This window comes from Galeopterus variegatus, unplaced genomic scaffold, assembly GCF_000696425.1.
Source record: "Galeopterus variegatus unplaced genomic scaffold, G_variegatus-3.0.2 Scaffold444, whole genome shotgun sequence".
Lineage (NCBI taxonomy): Eukaryota > Metazoa > Chordata > Mammalia > Dermoptera > Cynocephalidae > Galeopterus > Galeopterus variegatus.
In genome coordinates this window covers 458955-471920 of record NW_007726555.1, presented here as the reverse complement: position 1 = coordinate 471920, position 12966 = coordinate 458955, and positions in this window count along the sequence as shown.

Genomic DNA, 12966 nt, shown 5'->3' with positions numbered 1-12966 from the left:
TCTTTTCTTAACATAATACATTTGAGAATCACCCAAGTTGTTGAGAGTGTCAACAGTAAATTCCTTTCATTTACTGAGTAGTACTCTATTGTATGGCTGCACCATAGTTTGTGTATCTATTCTCTTGTTGAGGGGCATTTGGGTTGTTTCCAGTTTTTGGTAATTACAAAGAAAGCTGCTGTAAGCATTTGCACAAAGGTTTTTGTGTGAATGTAAGTTTTCATCTCAGTCGGGTAAATACCTAGGAGTCGGATTACTGATTCTTATCCTAAGTGTATGTTTACCTTTTTAAGAAATTGCCAAACTGTTTTCAAAACGTACTCTACCATTTTGCGTTTTCACAGTTAATGTATGAGAGTTCAATTGCTCCACATTCTTATCAGCACTTTTATTTATTTATCTATTTATTTATTTTTGGCAGCTGGCCATCCTGGGATCTGAACCCTTGACCTTGGTGTTAGAAGGCTGAGTTCTAACCAACCGAGCCAACCAGCCAGCCTTTATCAGCACTTTTTAAGGAAAAAAATTAACCAGTCTAATAGGTGTTTAGAGGTGTCTCATTGTGGTTTTAATGTATTTCCCCATTGACAAATGATTTGGAACATAATTTTTTATAAAATTACTTGCAATATGTATATCTTCCTTTGTGAAGTATCTACCCATTTGTTTTATTGAATTGTTTGCTTTCTTATTACTACTTTTTGAGAAATAGTTTTTATATTATGTATACACAGTTTTTAAAATTAGATATGTGTACTGCAAATATTTTTTCCCAGTATGTGGCTAATCTTTGCAGTCTCTTAATAGTGTCTTTTGAGAGCAGTTCTTAATTTTACGGAATCTAATTTGTCTTTTTTTTCTTCTGTGGTTTGTGCTGTTGGTGTCATGCCTCAGAAATCTTTGGCTAATTCAAGTTCATAAAGATTTTCTCACATAAAAATTTTATGGTTTTACCTGTATAAATATAATCTATTTGAATTACTTATTGTGTGGAGTACAAGGTGTGGCTCAAGATCTTCTCTCTCTCTCTCTCTTTTTTTTTTATGGATAGCTAATTATTCCAGTACCATTTATTTAAAAGACCACCCTGTTACCATTGAATTGGTTTTGCACCTTTATTGAAAATCAATTGATCATATATGTGTGGGTCTATTTCTGGACTCTCTATTCTGTTCCATTGATCTATATGTCTATCATTTCTCCAATACCATGCTGTCTTGATTACTGTAGCTTTATAGAAAGTCTGAAAATAAGGTAGTGTTATTTCTCCAACTTTTTCTTCTTTTTTCAGGATTATTTTTGCTATTTTAATGCCTTTGCCTTTTTATATACATTTGAGAGTCAGCTTGATGATTTCCAGAAACAATCCTGTTAAATTTGGGTTTGTTGAATCTACATGTGATTTGGGGAGAAAATTGACATCTTAACAATATTCCTTTTATTTTATTACTAATTCGTAGTCACATGGAGGTACTAAACATAAGCAATATAATGAAAAGAAGGCATGTTTGTTAAAGTGTGACTGCTAAATAGGAAATTGTGACTACTTCTGTTTCCTGAGTTTTCATATAATATAAATATCAACAAAATAATAACTACCTTGTGTAGTTGGCTAGAAGAATGGAATAGTGTATGTCGATCTGAAGAGAATAGTGATATTTTAGTCTTGTTACAGCTCCGGCAGGAGCGCCGCCGCGCTTCCCAAGCAGCGCACTATAGCAGTGCGCCACCGGGCCGGCCCCTTCCATGAACATTTTGAAGGACCTTTATGTGTCTATATCTATAGATATAGCTATGTATATCTAACATTTTATAGGTACAATATATATTATATATAGTATATTTTTAATCATATGCTTTATGTATATATGTAAAATCAGGCAATCCTTTTCCTTTTTTAAGTTCATGTTTAACTTATTAAATAATTTACTCAAGGTGAATTATAAGAGTCTATGCAAATGGTAAGGAGATGGTTACGTCCTTAGTTACAGTTTGGTGTCCATGGTTGTTTTGCTGTGCAAATTGATTTATTGGTATGTGAGTGGAATAAGTTGATTGTATTGTGTCTGGAGTTTTTGGGTGAGCTTTTGAGACACACAGATATATAAAGATGTGAGGAGAAAGGAATAGTTAGCTTGATTTTGGCATAAGATGACTTAGAGAGGAGATAACAGGCTAAATTTTATTGAGAACAAAATAACATGATGGTTGGTTAATGAGGTTAAAAAAAAGCCAAACCAAACCAAATCAACAAATAACTTTTTCTCAGTACATTCAAAGATCAAGTCAATGTGGGTTCAACTAGTAACCATACAGAAACAGTTTCATTTACATGTGGTATATTACAAGCTGATAATATGTGTCCGTTGTCTAAACCGTCGTAGTATCCAATATTTATACATCATGTCCACTATTATATTATGTTGGAAAACACTGTTTTTGTGTTTGTGTCTCCCATTAGACCCTTGAAAGTAGGAAAAAGTTGATTCCCCTTTGTGTTTCCAGTCATTAGCTCAGTGTTTAGCACATTGCAGGAAAACTGTGCATGACTAGCTGCTGAACAAGATGGCAAGTAGAATGAACAGTGAGTTGTGGGAAGTGGCTGAGATAGGACTTGTTTCAGACACCAGAAGCTGCAACCCTTGAGAGATCTGGATAATGCCAAGACCTACTCTCTCAGCAGAGCATCCATACAAATACTGAAATTAAGTGCTTTGCTGTAATTGTCTATAGCTCCAATTCCCCCCACAATTCCCCTGGACTTATAAGTCTCAGAACCCATGATGCAAATTTATTGTGAATATAATTTTCCCCTTGTCCTTATTTCATCAGCCCTAAACTATGGTCTTTGAAAATGTGAAAGCTTTAAGCAGGGACCTATATAAATTCTATCAGTCTTCTCTTTGATGATAAATCACTACTAAGAGAACATGTACTTTTCTCTGTAAGATGAGTAAACAGAAAAATCATCAGACATAGGAAAAAAAATCTTTGACATCCAGAAAGACAGAGAGAGAGAGAGAGAGAGAGAGAGCGCACGCATTCCACTATGGAAAACAAAAGCAATCTAACAATCTATGATGTGGAAGTATTGCATGCATATGAAAAATTTAATTTTTTAATCCACAGGTAAATGGAGGATTTAGATAGTAGAAGAGAATCAGTTGAAAACTGAATTAATGCAGTAAAAATAAATTAAATATGTTCTCCCAGAATTCAGAGATTAAAAGGAGAAAAATATGAGAAACATAGATGACCCATCCAAGAGATTAACCTATATAAAATGGAACTTCTATAAATAGAAAATAGAAAGAATGAATCAAGAGTGACAGTTAAAGTCAAAAGAAAAGCACCCCCTAGAAAGAAGGATGATCTCAGCCTCAAAAGTTAGAGTGTACATTGAAGTACAGGTTAACTTTATGAAAACAGAACCACGCCTAGACATATTATGCAATTCTTAAAAATCATACTTTTCAAGGGCCTTAATAAATCTCATGTTCTTTTCAAGCATTTTTATCTCTTGGAGACAGATTGAACAAAGATTTATATTTGTGCATATTGATTGCAGAGTTATTTGAATAGAAAAACAATGTAAATAAAATATCCATCAGTAGAGGAATAGTTAGATTAATTTTTCTACACATTAAAATAGTATATTAGAGAATATCTATAATAATTTTTAAGAACATTTACTGATATAAGGAAAATAAAAATTAATATTTTGTACTGTTATAAAAATTATTACATGTTTCAATAAATAGCATAGTCCAATATTTGGTAAAAAATAGAAGTGGATAGAAAATGTTTAAAAATAAATGTGGCCAATGAATATGCTGACTATTCTGGTTGGCTCATTACACAATGTTATGTGTATATTGAAACAACATATTGTACCTCATAAATATGTACAATGAAAAGATAAAACTAAAATAAAAAAGTAAAAAAAATAGAAATAAATATAGCTGAACATTAGCAGTGTTTATATCTGGGTGGTGTTGCAGATAATTTTTCATGCCCCTTTTCATATATTTTCTAATTTTTCCATTAGGGGTGTGTTACTCAGAATGAAAAATATTTATTTAGAGAAGAAAGAGCAAGGAGAGAACTACCAAACAAATGTGTAGAGCTACCAAACAAATATTCTTTTGTTTTTTGCTGTGAAAGAAATAATGTCTATGAACAAATTTATTACTCTATTGTCATCCTGCCTCAAAACACTGAGCATGATTGAAAAATTAAAATAAACAAGTAATTGCAAGTTTTCTTTATCATATTAATAAATATTAGTATTTGTATAGAGGACTATAAATTGGGAAATATTTTCACCGCCATTACCTTACTTAACTTGCACATCAATTCTCTGAAGTTGATACCGTTATCCCCAACCTACCTATGAAGCAACTAAGACTCAGAGAGACAAAAGTTACTTGCCTAGAGACTCACAGATAAAATCCTGAGCTCTTTCTAGCACTCTCCCTGCACTGTTTATGCTTACTGATATTTGAAAGCACAACCTGGTGCTCTTACTTAGTATCTCCTTCATTTGAGTTTTTATTAGGATCCTGATGTCACATGGCATTGCCATTGGGTCAACACAACCTGAGATAGATGGAGAAACATTTTATTCTTAGCAGTAGTATATTATTAAAAGCTAAATTAATGAAGTAAAATTTTGGTTACCAAGAAAAATTTACACTCATTTTGCTTTCATCGGGCTACCAATTTTGAGGCACATGGAATAAACCTGTGATTACAAATTTGCACCTATTGTCTTGATGTCTCTCCACATGCCGCAAGTTATACTGGATGGTTTGTGCTTTTGTGACTGAATCTAGCATTAAATTTATTAGGGACTCTGGTCTACATGTAAAACTCACCCAGGCATTAATGGACTAAATACCACTGGGTATTGAAACTGAGTATATTCAGCATTTTGTCTGGGCTAGAAGTCTGTCAGAATGCAATCATTCATTAAGACTCCTGCAAGCAATGGCCACTGTCCTGTGCCAACATTCACCAAGGCAAGGGCCAGGAGATGCCAGTGCCAAGGGCAGATCTCACAGAGACAACACAAAAGTGCATCTCCATTACAATGTGGCAATGGCCTTTTTCCTTGGAACTACGTTCTCAGAAGGGTATCTGAGAGGCAATTCAGAGAGTTTTTGCTGGATTCACTCTTAACAGGAATACCCTTTTAGGAAGCAAACTAGAATTTTCCAGTTCTTGATTTTCACAATAATGTTTGAAATATAATGCCTATGTCTTGCTGACTCAAGAAATCAAAGAAGCAAGAACTAATAGGAAGAGTGAATATCTGGTGTCACGTTGAGGGAGAGTATTGAAGTGGGAGCACTCAACAGCCTTTTAGGAGGACAGTTAAAATTTTAGCTCTGTCTCTTGCTATGCATCCCTAGGCAAGTTCTTTAATTTTTCTAAATTTCAATACTCTTATCTGTTAACTTTCTACCCCGCAGGGTTGTTGGAAGAAACATACAAGATAGAACAAATAAAATAACTGGAAAAAGTGCACAATAAGTAGTAGCTGTTATGACAAAGGCAAAACATTACCAATATTAGAATATCTCCTTTCATTTGGAATTTGGATGTGGATAGCTAATTTTTAATAGTTAGATAAAGAGTTAAACTTTGGAAGTAAATGGTAGTGATCAAGAATGTAAAGTAAGTCATAAAAACTCCTTAGAGAATCTTCAACTCCCATGAGTCTCATTTTGAGATAGTAGCAATGTATGCTTCTCACATAAGCCTAAAAAGATGTTTGAAGCGCACCTGTCGGCATGAGACATCTAGAGTAGTTACTGAAAACAAATGGTGCTTTTAGAAGTCGGAGATGTTTTGACAGTGGTGAAAAAGCCAAGCAACATTCACTTGTCTTCATAGTTGCTGTAACGCTCACTCATCTTGTGTGTGCGCGCATGTGTGTGTGTTATGAGAAGGTTGAATTATAAAAACTCAACTGTTTATTTCATTTTCCCCAGAATTAAATGTCAATGTGATGTAGTTTCTTAGAATTAAAATTATATAAATATGATCATGTGAATGCTATTATCATGTTAGCATACTTTGTATCTATTTCCACTGTGATTTACGTGTATTAGTAAATGGCAAATGGCTCTGCATTATACCTGGGACAGTCACATTGCAGTGCAAATTCTAGTTGAGCTTAAGTTGTTTCTACCCTTGTGTGTGAGGAAAGCCCACAGTACAATTCACAATAGGAGTTTCCTCTTTCACTCAGAAGCCTATGGCATGCAAGCCTGTGATTCTGGTATGCATGACTCCATGGACAAGGAATTGGAGTCTTGCTTCAAGGGTTGGGCTCAGTGTTACTGTACGGCACATGGTCACAGTGTTACTGAGCAACAGGGTTTGTTTTCCCGTTGCTGGGATTCCCACTTTGCTTTCATAGACGCATGCTACATAGTTTATCTGTGTGGTGCGTTCTAATTCTGTTGAAGGAGGGCTGCTGCCAGCAACCGAGGCTTGGCAAGGTGGGACTTGGGTTATATACCATCTATCTCTTTTGTTACAAGGTTAAGGAATAATATAAATCTCCCATTATCAAGATGAGCTTTACCGATGCTATGGTGACACTCTTGCTTGCTGCCACCTGTTCAGAAATCTCCAACTGCTGGCTTCTGTCCCACCATTCTGCTGGTCTTCTAAGTTTTCATCTCAGAAGAGTCTGTGTAAAAGTAGCTGAGAGAGGATAAAGGGATGACGTAAGTGCCAGCAAGGATGGCGTTTACTGGAAGCGTGTTTCAAACTAGTCTGCCAGAGGAAGTTGCTTACTGGTTCGACATGAATGTGACAACGGTTTTTAGAGCATTGGTCATCTCACCCAAAAATACACAAATCTAGAACTACTTTCATACACTGTCCTGTGGGGAATTGGAGGTATTTTCACATGATGGGATTAGGGGTAGTTGTGGCTGAAGGAAAAAATCACTAGAACTTTATCCTACCTAAGAAAAGCAATATCAGATAAATGGAAAATTACCACAACTCTCTCTTCCTGATGCTTTGAAAGTACTATCTACGTTTTGTTCTGCCATCAGATTTCTGCACCTGTACAGCAACACGAGCTGGAGGTACCTTTGAACTTCTTTTACTCTGTCAACTTCTAGCCTTCCGGAACCTTCTTTTTAGTGTTTTTAAAAATCTATAGGAATATATTTTAGTATGCTGAGAGCAATAAAATTTTGATTTGCTTATGTATTATAAATTAGAAATATAACAAGAGATTGAGAAGAGATGTGCACAATTGGATCTCTCAAGGGGTTCGAGCTGGCTCCAGCACACTTTGGCTGCTAGATGTTAATAGGAATTTTGTGAAGAAAACATCCATAGTTTTCAAAAATGTTGGGAAACACTGGGTGAAATTAAACATGGGGGAATCCCTACAACGTTTAAAACACTAATTTGCATTTTGAAATTCTAAGGTGTTTATACATTTATTTGATTATGAAACATTTTAATTGGAATACCTATTGACATCTTGTGGAATGCTAGCATTCCAGGAAACAATTCAGAAAAGTCAAGTCTTAGTTTTTGTGTTGTTTGTCTTTTATTTATTTATTTTTATGGCGCTGGCCAGTATGGGGATCTGAACCCATAACCTTGGTGTTATGAGGCTGTGCTCTAACCAATTCTTCATCTTTTAAACTTTATAATTCTTTTAAGTTACAAGAGCAATAGTTAACTCAAATTAATGTCAGCAATACAAAGGAATTTAAAGAAGCTTAATTCTTTTAATTCCACCATCCTGAGTTAATCAATGATAAAAGTTTGATGTACGTCATTTTACACCTTTATCATATAAACATACAAAATGCATATTTTATACATATGTAATATACAATGTATATATTGTAAATATATAATAGATGTTCCCCATTGTATTTTTTAAAAACATGTTACTCTGCAACTTAAAACAAATTTTAACCTTCTTATTGTAAAATAAAACAGAATCAGCAAACCATGCGCAAATGTAGGGCTTAATGCAGTGGTTCTCAAACGTTAGTGTGCATTTGTTTTCTTTTTGGCAGCTGGTTGGTGCAAGGGTCCGAACCCTTGACTTTGGTGTTACAACACTGCACTCTAACCCACTCAGCCTAATGTGCATTTGAATAACCTGGAAGGATTTCAACACAGATTGCTGGGCCCCATCCTGAGAGATTCTGATTTAGTAGGCCTGGGCTGGCGTCTGAAAATTTGCATTTCAAACAAGTTCCTGGGTGATGCTGATGCTGCCTAACTGGGACTACATTTAGATAACCTGTAGTTATTTATAACTGCAATGCAGGTAAAGACCATATTTGTATAACCTATAGCTTGAGGTGTTATTTATAACTGCAATGCAGGTAAAGAACACATTTGGATAACCTGTAGCTTGAGGTGTTATTTATAACTGCAATGCAGGTAAAGACCACATTTGGATAACCTGTAGCTTGAGGTGTTATTCATAACTGCAATGCAGGTAAAGACCACATTTGGATAACCTGTAGCTTGAGGTGTTATTTATAACTGCAATGCAGGTAAATAAATCGGATTTGGCTGCCACTCTAGAATACCCTCCATGTGGCCCATACCAATAAGAGCCCTTCTGTCCCTTTCAAAGTAACTACGATCCTAACTTTTATAGTAATCACTTCCTTGCATTGTTTTGTGTTTTTTATCACCTAAGTGGTAATCCTTAAATGTTATAGACTAACCTTACCATTTTTTTTTCAATTTTAAAATGTCTGTTGAAGATCCTGGCTATTTGACCTGTAATCTGGTGCAGTTTAACACAGTCATTTATCCGCTATACTTCTCTCATATTGGCAGCTATATCCAAAGCCTTGATCAGACTCACAATCCAATAACTTTGGCAGAGTGTAGGTTGTTTTCACTTTCCTCAGCAGAAGGCACATAATGTCTAGATTTTGCTATGTTTTTAAATAGGTTTTATTGAGGTATACTTTATATATAATGTAAATATATATATTTATATATAAAATAAATATATATAATAAAAATCACCAATTTTATTTTTATTTCTATTTTAAGACCACATTTGGATAACCTGTAGCTTGAGGTGTTATTCATAACTGCAATGCAGGTAAAGACCACATTTGGATAACCTGTAGCTTGAGGTGTTATTCATAACTGCAATGCAGGTAAAGACCACATTTGGATAACCTGTAGCTTGAGGTGTTATTTATAACTGCAATGCAGGTAAATAAATCGGATTTGGCTGCCACTCTAGAATACCCTCCATGTGGCCCATACCAATAAGAGCCCTTCTGTCCCTTTCAAAGTAACTACGATCCTAACTTTTATAGTAATCACTTCCTTGCATTGTTTTGTGTTTTTTATCACCTAAGTGGTAATCCTTAAATGTTATAGACTAACCTTACCATTTTTTTTTCAATTTTAAAATGTCTGTTGAAGATCCTGGCTATTTGACCTGTAATCTGGTGCAGTTTAACACAGTCATTTATCCGCTATACTTCTCTCATATTGGCAGCTATATCCAAAGCCTTGATCAGACTCACAATCCAATAACTTTGGCAGAGTGTAGGTTGTTTTCACTTTCCTCAGCAGAAGGCACATAATGTCTAGATTTTGCTATGTTTTTAAATAGGTTTTATTGAGGTATACTTTATATATAATGTAAATATATATATTTATATATAAAATAAATATATATAATAAAAATCACCAATTTTATTTTTATTTCTATTTTTTTATTTTTTATTTTTTTTTAAAAGATGACTGGTAAGGGGATCTTAACCCTTGACTTGGTGTTGTCAGCACCACACTCACCCAGTGAGCTAACCGGCCATCCCTATATGGGATCCGAACCTGTGGCCTTGGTGTTAGCAGCACCACACTCTCCCGAGTGAGCCACAGGCTGGCCTCCAAAATCACCAATTTTAAATGTGATATTTGATGAGTTTTGATAAAGATACGCAGTCAAGAAACTATCACAGTGATGACATAAGACATTTCCATTACCCCAAGAAGTTCTCGTATGCCTCTTTGTATTCAAACTCCTCTGCCCATTCACTCTCTCCTGAAAATCACTGATTTCCTCTTTATCATTCAAGTTTTGCCTTTTCTAGAATTTCAAACAAATGGATTCATATGGTATATGAATCTTGTTGTTTGTATCTGGCTTTTTTCACATTGCATAATGCTTTTGAGATTCACCTTTGTTTCTGCATGAATTGGTAGTTTGTTCCTTTTTTGTTACTAAGTAGTGTTCCATTATATAGATTTATCATAATTAATCTATTCACCAGTTGATGGACATTGGGTTGTTTCCAGTTTGGGGCTATTATGAATAGAACTGCACTGAATGTATCTGGCTTCCAGACAAAGACATGAAAACAGGAACCCAGTACATGTAACTCCTCTCCTCCTAGCGTGGATTCCCTACCAGAATCTGGCAGCCTCTGTTCACTTGGCGGTTCTTCAGGTGGCTGCTTTCTGTGTTGTATCCAGAGTTTATAGTTGTTTTCTTGTCTGTTAAGAACTTAGTTTGCCATTACCCAAAGCATTTGTCCTGAAATTGGTGGTATTATTATTCTATTATTTCATTTTTATTATTTTATTTATTCAATTTAATATCGTTTCATAAGGAGACAACCCTCTCATCTACTATTTAATTATCCATGGATACAGTTTATATTGGAAAGTCAGGATAAATGATTAATTCTTTCTTTTTATTTACCTAGTTTTCAAGGTAATGAACTGGTTTCCAATCATCCTCAGAAGGTGATCAATTTTTTTGTTAAAAAATATAATTCTGTTCAATAATTAATAACTTCCAAAGCAGAAAACATTAGTCCTAGGTGGGTTCACTGGTAAATTCTACCAAATGTTTACGGAAGAAATTACATGAACTCTCCATAATCCCTTTCTGAAGGTAGAAGCAGAAGGAATACCTCTTAACTCATTCCATGAACCATCATTACCTTGATGCCAAAACCATGCAAAGACATTGCAAGAAAAGAAACTGCAGACCAATGTCTCTCATGAACATAGATGCAAAAATCCTTTACAAATACTAGCAAATTGAATACAACAATGTGTAAAAAAAATTATATACCACAACTAAGTGGGATTTATCCCAGGTATGCAGGCTGGTTTGACATTTGAAAATCAATTCATGTACTCTATCACATCGATAGGCTAGAGAAGAAAAAGCACTTGATTATATCATATCAACAGATGCAGAAAAGGCATTTGACAGAATCTAACATCCAGTAATAACTAAAAACTCTCAGCAAACTAGGAACAGAGCGGAACTTCCTCAACTTGATAAAGAATATCTACAGAAAAAATCTACAGCTCACATCATTCTTAATGGCGAGAAACTGAAGCTTTCTTGCAAACTCAGGAATAAGGCGGAGATGTCCCCTCTCACCACTGGTTTTCAACATCATACTGGAAAGTCCTAGCTAATGCAATAAGAAAAGAAGAAATAATTATGAAATCATGGATATTAACATATTTGTTGAATTTTAAAACACCACAATTCTTATTCTTACTGAAGGTCAAAATTTCCATCTTTGGATTATGGGATCTTCTTCAAGTTGGCTCCTGGGGTTTTTTTTTTTTTTTTTTTTTTAATATGGCCCTCACGGTTTTCAATACATTCCTCACCATGTGGTATGTCAAGGTATTACATACTCATTTTGTTCATTTCCTTTCCCAGACCAGAATAAGGTGTGTCACCAGAAACATTTGCCCCCAGTCACCATTTTTTTTGGGAAATTGTATTTCAAGACTGCAACTGGGGCTCTATGGATGCTCATTGCTGCTGGATTGGTCATTATCTCCAGGCCTTTTAGTGTATAGTGTTAGGACACACACACAGTTTAAAACCAGTGTTCTTAATGATATTTCTAATTCAAATTCAGAACTATAGGGTTTTTACTTAATCTAGTCTGTATTACATTACTATGTTCTTTCCTATATTCTAATAATTCTGGCTAAGTCATAGGAAATATTACAATTAAAATATCCCATAATTTCGTTTTACTCTATACACATAACAGTTTAATAAAAGTACTAATATTACAACCACTACTTATGATTACGGAAAACAGTTATGTGTGAGATTTTATAATCTCTCTGTTTTAATACTTATTTAGAATTAGTTTTATATATATTTATATATTTACTTCTTATCACCAATCCTTACTTAAAAATTCCTTTAGTCACTTTGGTTGCTTTAAGCTACTTTTCTAGTAGGTTTCTCCAGAAGAACTCATGGAAATAATATTTCTTGAATTCTCACATACTGATCATGGCTAGTAATCTTTATTCTTAAAGGTCCATTTCACTGGAGTAGAAAGTACTTAGTTCACATTTTTGTTCCTTGATTACATTAAATATGTTACTTTATTTTCTTCTGGCATAAAGATATAATGTCAAAAAGTCTGATGATAACATGCTTTTATAGTCCTTATAAGTCATATATTCTTTTCTCCTAAATACTAAAGATTTTTTATTTTCTTTTATAGTCTAGCAATTTCATTAGGATGTGTTGCTGTTGGTCATTTTGAGTCAATATTCTCAAGTAGACATTATGCTCTTTCAATACATAGTTGCAAAAATAGTTTATTATTTTAAAAAAGTTTTCATAAACTTTTAGTTTTGTTATGTTGATTTTCCTTTTCAGGACTTCTATTATTCATGTGTATTGGATCTTCTTTTTTTCTATTTTTGATTATGTCACTCTCAAATTCTTTTATTTATTTATTTTTTATTTTTTTATTTTTTGTCTTTTTTGTCTTTTTTCCGTGTCCGGCAACGGATTGCAACCCTCAGTGTTGCCCCCGTACCGGACCGGGGACCGGCAACGGGATTGCAAGCCTCGGTGTTGCTCCCGCGCCTCGCTCAGCCAGTGAGCGGGAACCGGTCTGTATATGGGATCCGAACCCTCGGACGGGA